A 10,760-nucleotide genomic window follows, 5' to 3' on the forward strand; every position below is an offset into this window, starting at 1 on the left:
TCAGTCAGGGGCTACTGCGCTCCTAGTAAAAAAAGTTAGTCTGGAGCCCTGCACTAGCCACTGTCAAGTGCCTGTGGAGGCACTGGCATGTACCACTAGCTACTAGTGATGGGAAGTTCGGATCATTTTACTGATTCGGTTCTTTGAATCTCGTTCAGTAAAATGAACAAATCTTTTTTCGAGTCATTTCAACGGGGGAGGGGGGGAGGCTATCCGTCCACTGCAAACATGTATCATTTTCTTATGCATGACATGTGCACCAGCAGATACTATTTCAAAAGAAATTCCTGCATTAAAATAATGTATCATGACAGTTTGTATGATTTGGTCATTTATTATCACACGCTATCACGGCAAACAATTACACTGCACTAAACTGTAAGTGTAAAGGTAAAGTGAAAATAACAACCAGTCAGTATGATGACTTGAGCGAATATCATTCACGTCTTACTAAAACAGCGGCCACGCGGAAGGGAATGAGGAAACTGTTTCCTCCACTACAAAATAGCCTACAATGCAGGTCACGTGAAAAATGATCCAAAGACTCGTAGAAAGAGTCGGGAAATGAACTACTTCACAATTTGTGTAATATTTGTATTTTATATTGTATTCTATACTGTAAATTGGCAACTTATATTTTATTTTATGGCAACTTATATTCTATTTTATTGTATATTTTAATTGTATTCCACTTAGCATTGCTAGTTTATGTATCCTTAGTATAGTTAGACCTTATATCTAAATTAAGATTCCTATATGTTTATTGTATGCACCTTCCTGCCAGAGCAAATTCCTTGTCTGTGCAAACTTTCATGTTCATTCATTTCTGTTACTTGGACGAGCCTATGAAACAGTCCCGATGCACGGCCATGAGAAAATGAACGAATCACTCAATGAGAGGACTCTTACTCCCGAGTCCTTGCAAGGATTCGTTCAAAATGAACGAATCGTTCACGAACGACATCACTATAGCTACTGCCCCGTACCAGAGGAGGCAGTAGCACATACCACTAGCCACTGTCACGTGCCAGTGGAGGCACTGGTATGTACCACTAGCTACTGTCACGTACCACTCGCTACAGTACAGTACAGTTTCGGTTCTAACCGCTACTGGTAAATGCACACAACACCATACCCACGCTGCCGTGGCACGGTGCACCATCACACAGGCACGCCGCCTTTTGTCCCGTGTTGGTAATGAGAAAGTTGTCAACCCTAATGTTAAACGTTTTAGTTGAGTGCGCATCTGTCCGGAACGTTACCATAAATCGTATTATCGTCGTATTATACACAACAGAACCAACATTTTTACAATGTAGCTCGCAGTGAGTCACAACAGCTGGCTAATTAGTTGTCCTTTAGTCTGTGTTCAACAGTCTAGTTGCTAGCATGTTGTTGGCCAGGTAGGTACTGTAGTCTGTAGCTATATTTACTATTTTGCAAACGCCCTGTCAGTGTGAGAGCAAGGATCAGTACGGTAGCAACCAAAACAAAATAATGCGGCTACGACTATATTTTGGTCAACAAGCTACATGTTCATAGTAGTCTATCATCACTATTCCACTCACATGGCTCACATGTTCTGAATCAAAATAAACACCATCGTGCCCGCATGAAGGGGACCTCGACTTTCATAAAATTCATCTTACCGTTCACTTAGCTCTAGTCTTAATTTCAAGAGCAATTAACGTTATTATTCCCAATAATGTCTATAGTTCAGAAGCAGACGACATAGCAGTATATTCAATGTGCTTATTACTAAGGGGAAATAACTACGACATTTCCAGCACTGCTACAGTAGCTAGCTAGCTAAATAATAATACGTTCCTTCTTTGGTCAGCTGACAAACAGCTTTCGTTTTTTCTAGATCTGTGGAGTGTGACAACTTCCTTTTCACGTTGCAGACGTTTATCTACGGCGATGCTGTGAATATATGGAACTTGTGTTTACAAAAAAAGTAGTGTTTGGTCGTGTTTACCTAATAGGTCTATGTAATAGGTCTAATAGGTCTAACCTGTAGCGCATACAATTTTTAAGCGTTAACTTTACTAAGATAGCCACGTTAACACGTCAGGTAGAATTTCAATGTCTTAAAGGCAGGGTAGGCAATTTATTTTAAAAGCATTTTTTATGTGTTTGTTGCAAGCAAAAACACTATTGTTATTCTGCATAGTTATTATTTTTAGTGTGTTTGCTGCAAGCAAAACACAATTCTTATTCTGCATACTTATTGTTGGAATGCTGCTTCAATATTCATAATATTTTTAACATGGTTTTCCATCATTTTATTTTTTTCAAATCCTCTCAAACTTCTTAAAACTTCCTAAACTTCCAAATCCTCCTTCTTCCTCAATCTTTCAGCTTTAGCCACCATTTAAACTTTAAATGTTGACAAAACCCTAAACTATTTGTAAAAAAAATCTGCTTTTTGATATCTATTCAGCTTTTTTTAATATCTCTGATCATGTTTCATGAGTTTTTCAAACCGTTTATGAGATTTACATGGGTGTGTAGGCTACTGTATGTGAAAGCTTAGAGTGCAGACCGAAACGCTTACAGTGAAGAAGAGCTTCGGATGTTGTTGAAAAAATATTTATAGTTTGTCAGCATTACCACCATTTTCTCTCTTCATGCTTCTTTTTTGGATCAATAGATCCTCATTTTTTGGATAGGACGTATAGTTTTGCGTCTAGGTTAACTTGTTTGAAGTGTGGATGCTACATAAATGTATGTTATACTCTCACAGCTACCGTGCCATTACCGTGGCAACCAAACAGACACGCACCAGGAAAGAAGAAGGTACACGTTTTTGAAACTGCCGGTAGAGTCGTATTTCAGACCGCACAGACATATAAAGGATATCTATGGTTTCGACAGAATCTTGGGTCTCGGAACATATTCGAATTTTTTGGATTGAACGTACAGTTTTGCGTCTAGGTTAACTTGAGGTGTGGATTTGAGGTACATTTCTGTTATTCTCTCTGCCCTCAGCGCGTTAGCAATCATAGCTGCACCCTCACCGTGGCAACCACACAGACACGCACAACGCAATCTCTCACACAGAAACTGTGATTGGTATTAGCTTATTAGTGGAGTCACAAGACGGAGCTATTCTATTGAAGGCCAACGGTGCCAAAACATCTGAACTGTTGTTCGTGTTACCGTTGGGACCAACATAGCCACCCACATTTGACCTAGTGTCTGCGCTAGGCTGTACGTAGTTTTTTTATATAAAAAAATATATATTATCAATTTCAACAATGTCAAATGCATTTGAGTGTACAGATACATAAAGTAAAAAAACATAATTCAGAGTAAAGATGTATCAATACAAAATTGAAATTACAAAAATGTACGCTAGGGGATATAAACTTTACATGAACATATTTAAATTATTACAGATTGTTACTGTTTTAATTGCCTTTTGTTTAAAGGGGCGATTTACTGTTTTTTGGGGGGTATTTCACACTGTTCCTTAAGGTCTCCGAATAGGATATGTAACATTGGTTGGGTTAAAAATGGCCCGGGTGCTGTTCTATGCCCCCTGATGGATCCTTTGAAATGTTCCCAGGAAAAAACACTAGCTTTTCTCCTTTTATGGTATGCTCATTAATATTTAGATAAGCTGTGCGCTGATTGGTTGGTTTTCAACGAGTGAAGCTGGGGAGCAAAAACGCAACACGGCCAACAGCAGCACTCGCTGAAACACCGAAGTTGGAGACTTGAAATAAAAACGCGCAAATAAATCTATTGTGTCTACACAACACTCTTTACAACAGATTGACTACATATAATTTGAAATGATAACATTACTTGTTTCCACTTCTGTTGTTGAAGCAAACTGGATTGACTTAGGTGGGTAGAACGTTAGGTTACAGCTTAGCAACCAAACCATATCGTGATTCTACTCGGCTTCAGTTAGCTAGCTCTAGATATCTTGCTGAAAAATAACATGACAAAGATCTGGACAAACATGCATCGTGAATTGTAGATTTACATTACACAGGTTATTTATTTGAATGAAACACAGTCAGGAACATGAATCAACGTTAGCCCCATTTCCAATAAACTAGGCTAAATTATCACACATCCTACCTATGCTCTTGCGTTACCAAGCTAAACTTGTTTACATCCCTACAGTCTAGGTGTTACTCGTAACATTTACTAGCAATGCTAACGTATCCTGTATCTAGGACCTGCCTTTCTCCAGTTCTTTCAAATAGATTATCTAGACAGACGTTAGCAATAAGCCAGACTGCTATTCGCTGTGCTATTTTTTCGGAAGTTTCCCTTCTAATGCCGACTACAGCTAGTCTAGCTAGAGTCATTTGATGTGTGTAGAAACGTATTTAACATAGTATGCTATATTCAGGAAACGTTAGCATTGCTAATAACTGTTAGCACAACATCATACTGTCCTTATAGCTTGCAGTTGCAATGAGCATGCGGTCGGAACAGCACCTCTTTCCAGGTTCAGCTTCCTGGCAAATCCTGCTTGAAATTGTCCAAGGTTGTTAAAACTGTCTTGGGTGAAATGTTCAGAGCAAATGAATGATTGAGTGTCGAACTTCGCCGGGATCTTCTCATTGACAACAGCAGCCATGCCTGTCGAATGTTTGGCTCCTTGGGAAGACTGTGAGTGTTAGCCTTCCCTGTACAGTCTGGAACACAGCATGTACGACCATGGTCTATTTTTAATATCCTTGTTATAATTCAAAATGTTCTTCTTTGTAATTCCTTATAAGTAGCCTACACAGAGCAGTGCGCAGCTAAACTAGTATCGGAGATAGACGCTACCTCGGGCTGGTCTTGATGTACATTTTGGGGCGTGACAAAGATACAGACCAGAGCCAAAAAGGGCGGTCCCCCGTCCTACGTCACACCGTTGGCTTTGTTGAAAAGCTAGCGTTTTACAGCCAAACTTTTTCTTTTTGAGATTTGCATAGGAAAGAGGTGTCAATGGACTTTGATATTCACTGTACATTCATTTTACCCACCGAACTGTCGTTATTCAACTATGAAAAGGTAAAATCGGTTTTGCAATCAATCGCCCCTTTAAGAGAATTTTTTATTGAAAGAAAAATACTGTCTGAGCTCTCCATTCAAGGCAATAAAGCAAGGTTTTCTTCCCATTAATTTGCATCTATGAATATGCTACTTGGCCATAATAATAATAAGATTAATTATATATACACAGATGTTTTTCCTGGAACCGCCAAATAGCCCAAACAATACATCCTTCCAAAATAAACAAAAATCTGCCTCAATATTTTCAGTAATAAACATTTTACCAAAATTATTTTACAATTGGACAATGCCAGAATAAATGCACAACTGTTTCTTCACATTCATTATAAAAACTACAAACAACATCAATGTCTTTCTTAAATCTTTTCTTAGTGTAGTTTTTTGCTGGATAACATTTTTGGATAAGTTTAAAATACATTTCATTCACTTTATTTGTGACTACATATACATTTGGTAAAATCCAGACATTCTTCCAAACAATAACATTGACAAAACGATTCCAGTAAGGAATAACATAAGACACCGTAGTTATATCTCTCTAAAACAAAGTTCTGATAGATCTATTATTATTTCTACCAATATTGGAAAAGCAGGTTTTGCCTATAGGGGAGTCTGTAACAAGATTATGCACAAGGGGCCAATGTTGGAGTGTAACCCTTGGCTGAGATTTAGTAAAGAGCATACAAATACCAGAGGATATTGCTCCAAATACTTTTTCATAATCCCCAGGTGTCACTGGAATCCTGAATTTAGCAAGAAACTTTTCATAAGTGAAAGGACAACCATTCTCATTAAATAATTGATCTACCAGCAAGATATTATTACAGACCCAATTTTCCAAAAAGAGAGATTTGTGTTTATATAAAATGTTTTTGTTATTCCAGATCAAATAGTTGTGAGGAGAAAAATTGTTTGTTTATGAGAGACCATGCCAAAAAAGCCTGTTGATGCTACGCAGATCATTTTATGGGAATTTTGTCAATGTCATAGTCACAAGCAAGAAAAAGGTTTAAGGTATCATATTCCAAAACTGAAGAGGGGTTTCCAAAAAATTGTTTCAGTCAATTTATCTTAAAAGTATTATTTAAAGTACAAAAATCCAATACATTTAGTCTAGTGCTGCAACAACAAATCGATTAAATCGTTCGGAGTGGACGTAGAGAAAAGGCCATCGAAGAGACATTGTTGAGTAACATTGTTCTGAAACACATCGCGGAGGCAAAAAAATCAGTACGACCCAAGTCATCCAAGGTGTGGGAGCATTTTACACTAAATACATCGAAACAGTGTGTTAATTGACCGAGGTGAAGTTATTCGACATTCGTCTCACATTTGGAAGACGCTACTTTGCAGCATGGCGTTAGGGACCGGGTGAAAACGACCCATACCATTTAGAAAAATGACTTTTATAATATTTTAGGAATACAAAACCTCAAACAGACATCAGAGTATCTTAACAATGTCTGGTATACTTCCACAGCCTTTACTTTTTCAATGAAGTTTCAAATAAATTGATAGAAAATCACTAATCTTTAAAAATAGCTTAATCCTAGTAAATCAGAACTTTTTTCATAATTGTGTCAAAAAATCTTAAATATACACCAGGGGTCTCATTTATAAAGCTTGCGTACGCACACAACGGGGCTGAAAATGTGCGTACGTCAATTTCCACGCAAAGGTTGTGATTTGTAAAAAAAAAACTTGACGGGAGAATGTGCGGTCCTCCACGCAAACTCTGACCCTCCCGTAGGCCTACGCACATTTTCGAAACAGTTGGAATTGGCAACGCAGAATGACCATACTGTAGTCAGACTGCAGAAATTGAATGTGGGAAGAACATTACTCGTAATATTTATATATTTGGTTTTCCTCGTACACGTTTTTATTTATTCAATTTCATGATTATCATGAAGATTACATCCAGCAGTGTTAATTGCGCTTGTACTGAGTGATAATTGTTCCATAAAAACCTTGTACAATCCAACTCAAATTTTAAATCAAAATTCAGCGCTTCTTACCATCAGATTGTCCACTACGGGGGTGCAGGAGGGGGAGATTCCCCGACTGCATGGAATACAGGATAACATCACATATGCTACCTTTAGATAACTGCAGAACACAGTGTATAACTAAATATATTTATTTAATACTGCAAATATCCTCATGTGTCAAAAACTGGAAATACAGTCGTTAAGCTCCCGTGAATCGCTACACTCTACTTCCTCGTTATCAGTCCAGACTTTAATCTACTGTTCATTACAAAGCGCTTTTGTTTTCAAATTGTATCTCGACTCGCGGTATCACTGGCACAGTTGACGCCACTGCACAGTTGTTTTAAATTGGTAATCTACAGGCCACCACATTTTCGTAGTTTTTGGGCTCCACCAATAGGCTAACAGTGTTTGAGAAGTTGTCATGCGCCATGATTCCCTGTAAAGAACAATCGCATGCCAGGGTCATGATGAAATACTAGATTAGCATTCATGAGGTGCTTTGCATTGACTATTTATGGTTAAAAATGGGCGTGTTCAGGGCGGGGTACAATGCTGATTCACGTACGCACACTTGTGGGTAATCTGTGATTTATAAAGGGAACATTGCATACAGGTGTACGTACGCACGGTTTTATAAATCTGAATTTTTGTGTGCGTGCGCCATTTTAGACTTTTGGGCGTACAAACACTTTTAGTAAGAATCCTACGCACAGTTTTATATATGAGACCTCAGATTATTCTTATAAAGTCTGGACTACTTCCACAACCTTTCAATTTTCAATAAAGTTTTAAACAAAACTCAAATAAATTGCTCATCTTGGAGGTAATAGCATTACCTCTTTTTCCTCCGGGCCCGCCCTCCCGCGAAACACTGCCCCCTCCTCCCCCAGTTACTATGCACTAAGTATTAACAAATATATTTTTTAGACTGCTACACATGTTATACATCATTGGAAAGCTACATTTCTTGTGCTTCCATTGCAATAAACCAATTCAAGACCAAGCCGCAACAGCAAGTGCCATCAAAGTCTTTGTCCGGTGACCGTTCCTTCAGAAAAGTCAGAGAAAAAAGTTACTACTTACTTACGATTACTTCAGAATGTTCCAGGTATGCACACAACCCATCAAAACCTCATCTGCTTATTCCCAAAGGTCCAAAGTATCAAACCATGTCGAGAAGTTGTCCAAACAATGAATTATATCCACACATAGCCACGATCTTGTTGCTTCATTCTTCCTTCGCCAATTATTTTTATTTCAGTCTCTCACGCACTATTGCTCATAGGAGGAGATGTGGGTTGAGTACAAACGCGGGGGATAGTCTTAAAATGGCCGCTACACTCTGCCCTTTATATTGACATCTTGTTCGACCCAATAGGAGCTTCCATGCCCCGTTGACAGCCTTCTAAAGCCAACTAGGTCTGTGCGTCCTGCCCCACCCCTTCCACCCCCCCCCCCACACTCATTCTAAACCAATATCTCAAACTGGCTTCGACTGGCTCTGATATAAGCTTGTAAGTCTTGTAGCTTAGCGCTAGCTGTAAATGGCGATACCCCATTTGTTATGTTTTGGTGGAGCCTTCAAAAAAAAGTTGATTGCGCAATATGGTTGACAGAATCAGTGTTCTTTGTGCACCAATCCTGGGAATCAGATAAAGCACTCCAATGTGTTCATGCTTCAGTGTTTGTGTTTCAGTAATACTAGTGTGGGATTAAGCTATTATATATTATAGTTCTATGTACCACCTTTCATTAGAGATAACAAATATACCTTTTTATCCTAAGAATTTGATCTTGGTTACAAGGGTCATTCTGGAGTCTCCAAAAGGCCCTTTTAGAAAACGCCTGGATGTACTCTTATAAAAACATGTGACAAATATGAATATATTGTGGAATTATGTTTGACTTTTTTCAAAATAGTGTGTCTGTTTGTGCACATTCTGAAGATTTTTAGCACCGTGAATTTGCACTGTCAGTTCTGTTTTTGAATAAAGGGTTGGCAATAATGCTTTTTCGTAAAAAAACAAAAAACAAATTCATTGATTAATCGAAAAAAGATCAATAGATTAATCGATTATTAAAGTGATCGTTAGTTGCAACCCTAATTTAGTCCACCATTTTCATAGGAATCCATAGGAACAGTCTTTCTTAAATAATGTGTCTTATTTTTCAAGATGAAATTGAATATCATTTTGTCTATCTCCTTTAGTAGCTTATTATCCAGATGCAGGGCCAAAACCGCATAAATCAAACAAGAGAGACCCTCTGCCTTAGTAATCAACACTGTACCTCTCAATGATAAATCTCTTAATAGCCAATGATTACCTTTTGGAGATTTTTTAATGACAAGAGAAAAATTGGTAACTGCAATACCCAAATGCAGAACTTCATTTTTTATCGGAATATTGTAAAGAGAAGGAAGTGCACTCCATAATAGACATAAGTTCAGACTTTAACAATTAACATTTAAATGTAGACCGGATGCCTCAGAAAATTCTTTAATTGCATTTATAGTAACAGGAATTTGAAACTGATTGTTCAGAAATAGTGTGGTATCGTGTGCCAGCTGTGTCAATAGTAATTCACTGCCAAGTAGAGAGATACCTTTCACAGCTCTAGCTTTAATAGGTTCAGCCAACAACTGAGCCACTAAAAGGAAGCGATAGGGGGAGGTAGGGCATCCCTGCCTTATACCTCTAGACACCTCGAATCTAGGGGATGAGCTCCCGTTAACTGAATATAACTATTAGTATGCATATACAAATCTTTAATAGCTGTAGAAAAGTAATTACCAAATCCAAACTTTCTCAAAGAATGCAAAATAAACTGATGCTCCACAGTATCGAAGGCCTTATAAAAATCTAAAAACAAAACAAAGCCATTATCATCTATCACATCTGATTAATCCAAAATGTCCAAAACCAGCCTAATATTATTTGTAATATGTATTTTTGCCATGAAACCAGATTGTGTTTCATCAATAATAGAAGTCAACACCATCTTGAGTCTTTTAGCCAAAAGTATCGGTAGAATTTTATAATCATTTCAATCATTGCAAGCAAATTGGTCACTCCAATAAAAACAGAGCTAGGTCATCGGCAAATGCCTTGTAAAATTATGATGTTAGCCCCTCAGTACTAGGTGATTTGTTGTTTTTAAGCAGATTCAAATTAATATCCTATAGAGATAATCTTATCGCACATCTCCATTTGGTTCTTATCAATAGTTTTAACATTCAGAAGTTCCAGGTAATTATCCGCAGTTCTATGGCAAAACTTGGAGCTATATACATTTTTATAAAAATTGCTACAATAATTGGATATCACTTTGAAGACATCTGCTATAACACCACCAATATTCAACTTATTAATTCTCTGGTTATTGGAATAAGCTCTTTCCAAATTAAAGAAATAGTGTGAATTTTGTTCCCCCTCTTCCAACCGTTTAGCTCTCGACCAAATATAAGCACCTCTTGCCTTCTGATTATACAAGTCATCTAGTTTAGCTTGTAGATTAACTAACTGAACTTTTTCCTCGTCTAATAAAGTGTTTGGGCTTTTATTTGACTGAAAGGCAATCCTTGTTATTATCCTTAATTCTGCAGATCTTTGAGATTTGGACTTCCTAGAGCTATATTTTCAAACAAAAATCCCACCTCAAATTTAAATAGCTCCCAATTACTACTAAATCGTTCTTCTTCTTTAGCTTTTGACCAAAAATAAGAAATCTGATTCAAAA

At 37.5% G+C, this 10,760-nt stretch overlaps 1 protein-coding gene across 3 annotated transcripts in view; it reads right to left on the reverse strand.

Moving 5' to 3' along the window:
• tpra1 (transmembrane protein, adipocyte asscociated 1) overlaps positions 1-1,855 on the reverse strand; it is a 35,363-nt gene extending 33,508 nt beyond the window's left edge. For 2 of the 3 annotated variants that reach the window (XM_047014146.1, XM_047014147.1), the window contains exon 1: positions 1,650-1,855. The gene's annotated coding sequence lies outside the window, so the exon portion shown is untranslated. The remainder of the gene's footprint in view (positions 1-1,649) is intronic. The other variant, XM_047014145.1, reaches the window with a different exon arrangement.
• Positions 1,856-10,760: the final 8,905 nt, after the last annotated feature.

This window comes from Hypomesus transpacificus, unplaced genomic scaffold (assembly GCF_021917145.1).
Source record: "Hypomesus transpacificus isolate Combined female unplaced genomic scaffold, fHypTra1 scaffold_224, whole genome shotgun sequence".
Taxonomy (NCBI): Eukaryota; Metazoa; Chordata; class Actinopteri; order Osmeriformes; family Osmeridae; genus Hypomesus; species Hypomesus transpacificus.